Source organism: Dipodomys merriami, unplaced genomic scaffold (genome assembly GCF_024711535.1).
Source record: "Dipodomys merriami isolate MVZ:Mamm:240054 unplaced genomic scaffold, mDipMer1.0.p SCAF_1842, whole genome shotgun sequence".
In the NCBI taxonomy this organism is placed as follows: domain Eukaryota; kingdom Metazoa; phylum Chordata; class Mammalia; order Rodentia; family Heteromyidae; genus Dipodomys; species Dipodomys merriami.
Window position 1 is genome coordinate 56,979 of NW_027203207.1, and position 2,403 is coordinate 59,381.

Below are 2,403 nucleotides of genomic sequence, written 5' to 3' on the forward strand. Positions count from 1 at the left end.
TCAGAAATTGAAGATTGTCCCTAAACATAGACTGCTGAAGTGATAAGCGATGGAAATTCATGATGGATAGCATAATGCTGAGAGCATGGAAATTATTTCCTTTCCATCTTCAGTGTGTAGAGAAGAAAAAAGCTCTATAGGATGGTCCTGAAGGTGCAATTCTAAATTTAGGACAGAAGGTGAATAGTAAAATAGACCTATCTCAGCCATTCAGAGATTGGAAATGTGGAGAAATATATTCATTTATGTGGTCAAACATGGAAGAGAGGATGTGGCAAGCCCATAGCCAAATGCCAAAGGTAGAGATATTTAACAAAACACCATGAATTTGAAACAAGTCTTAAAAGGGGAGCTAGGCTTAGAGGAAATAGGGCAGAAGGATGGAGAGGGAAATGGTGGACTAATACAGTCATAACACTCAATGTACATATGTGAGAATATAAGTAGGAAACTTGAAGGGATAGGTGGGGTTGGGGTAAGGGAAGGAAGAAAAAAGGAAAATTTGACAATGATCCAGATGCACTGAACATTCAAATGCACATACACTCTATTCAACACTGACATGATGAAGCAAAACCCCTTTGCACAACTTGCTAAAGATAAATTTTTTTTGAAGTTTTAATATTAAAAGACCAGAAGCATAAACCTTTAGAGATAAATAAGAGGATAGTATTGACATATTGTTGAGGCTTGTGTTCCCAAAATTGAAACAATTCCCAAAATTGAATATATTTAAAACATTAAAACTTTGAACGAACCTTAACACTTGCTGCAGTGTTCATTATGACAGGTGCCTTGTATAGAATAATTGAATTCCTCCTCCTACACATTTCTTGAACAACAAATATCTGGAATTATTTTGTTTTTGACATGTCAATCTTGACTTTATTCTTAAATGTGTGCTTATGTAAGAAATATATGGTTGTAAAATTTCATGACAATTCTTTTGAACTTCCTTTTTGTTGAATCGTCTAGTTTAATAAAATCCAATTGCACTTTTGATATAAAAATATTTTGTGCTCAATTCAGAATCACATACACTAACATTGGAACGATACAGAGAAGATTAGCATGGCACCTGTGCAAGGACGACATGCAAATTCGTGGAGCGTTCCATATTTTTACAACAACAGATGCTGGAGGGGATGTGGCCACAAGGGAACCATACAGCATTCTTGGTGGGAGTGTAAACTTGTTCAACCACTTTGGAAAGCATTATGGAGGTTCCTCAAACGATTCCACATAAAGCTCCCCTTTGACCCAGCAACCCCACTTTTAGGGATTTACTAAATGATCACAAACAAGACCATACTAAAACTACCAGCTCAACTATGTTTATTGCAGCATTATTTACCATAGCTAAGATATGGAACCAACCCAGCTGTCCCCACTACATGAATGGATCAAGAAAATGTGGTGTATATACACAAGGGAATTCTATGCCTCCATCAGAAAGAATGACATCACCCAATTTGTTAGGAAATGGAAAGACTTGGGAAAAAATTTATTATGTGAAGTAAGCCAAGTCCAAAGAAACAGGTCCCATGGTTTCCCTTATTTTCAATAACAAATATATGTCTAGGGCAAGCAGATAATGTCAAAAACTATGTTCATATGAACAGATATGATGATGTTAAGGGAATTGAACTCCAAGATAGGGAAACAAGTAGTTTTTTGTTTGTTTCTTGCTATTGTTTCTAACGTACTTATAATGTGCGATGTGAATTTTTGTTTCTTTGTATGTTCCTCCCCCATGCTATAACCCTTGTTTTCACTGTATTTGAAGTTGGTGCACGTGCCTCTTGTATGTACGCTTCTCTAATTTGGGGAGGGGAAGGGAAAAGATGCATGCGTGCAAACGCATGTGCATGCATGTGTGTTGGCGTGCTCAGAGTTTGAAATCAGGGCTTAAAGGCCATGCTAGCTCTTTCCTCTCTAGGTTGGTGAGGTACTATATGAACTACATTTTCTTTCCTGGGTCTTTGCTAGTTCATTAAAAATTTTGAAAAATAATTTCATGAATTTTTTTGTTTGTTTTGGAAGCCCTGATTGGCTTCCAATGGTTATCCACAGATCTCAGGCTCCTGAGGAGATATCCCAAGTAGATAGGATTATAAGTGTGACTAACCAATACAAGGCTTTCAGAATAATTTTAAAAGTAGAAGAAAATTTACTTCATGGGGGCCTGTTTTATTGTCTCCTACTTTTAAAGCATTTTGCATTGATTAAATGTGAATTTATTTCATTTTTGGATTCTTAAAAGACAGTAAGTGATATTTAAAAGTTTTGGTACTTTTTAAAAAAACTGGAACTGTGGGACAGAAGAAATTTGCCTCTCTTTGGACCTCAATTTAGAAGCTCAGCTCTGTGCATGATAACCCAAAGTCACCAACACAGTCTGTG

The 2,403-nt window shown here is 36.4% G+C and overlaps 1 non-coding gene across 1 annotated transcript; it reads left to right on the forward strand.

Annotated features, from left to right (window-relative positions):
- The first annotated feature begins 1,016 nt into the window (after positions 1–1,016).
- LOC138830154 (U6 spliceosomal RNA) lies at positions 1,017–1,123 on the forward strand. Its single transcript, XR_011372885.1, has one exon. It is a non-coding gene; the product is annotated as a U6 spliceosomal RNA (small nuclear RNA).
- The last annotated feature ends 1,280 nt before the right edge of the window (positions 1,124–2,403 follow it).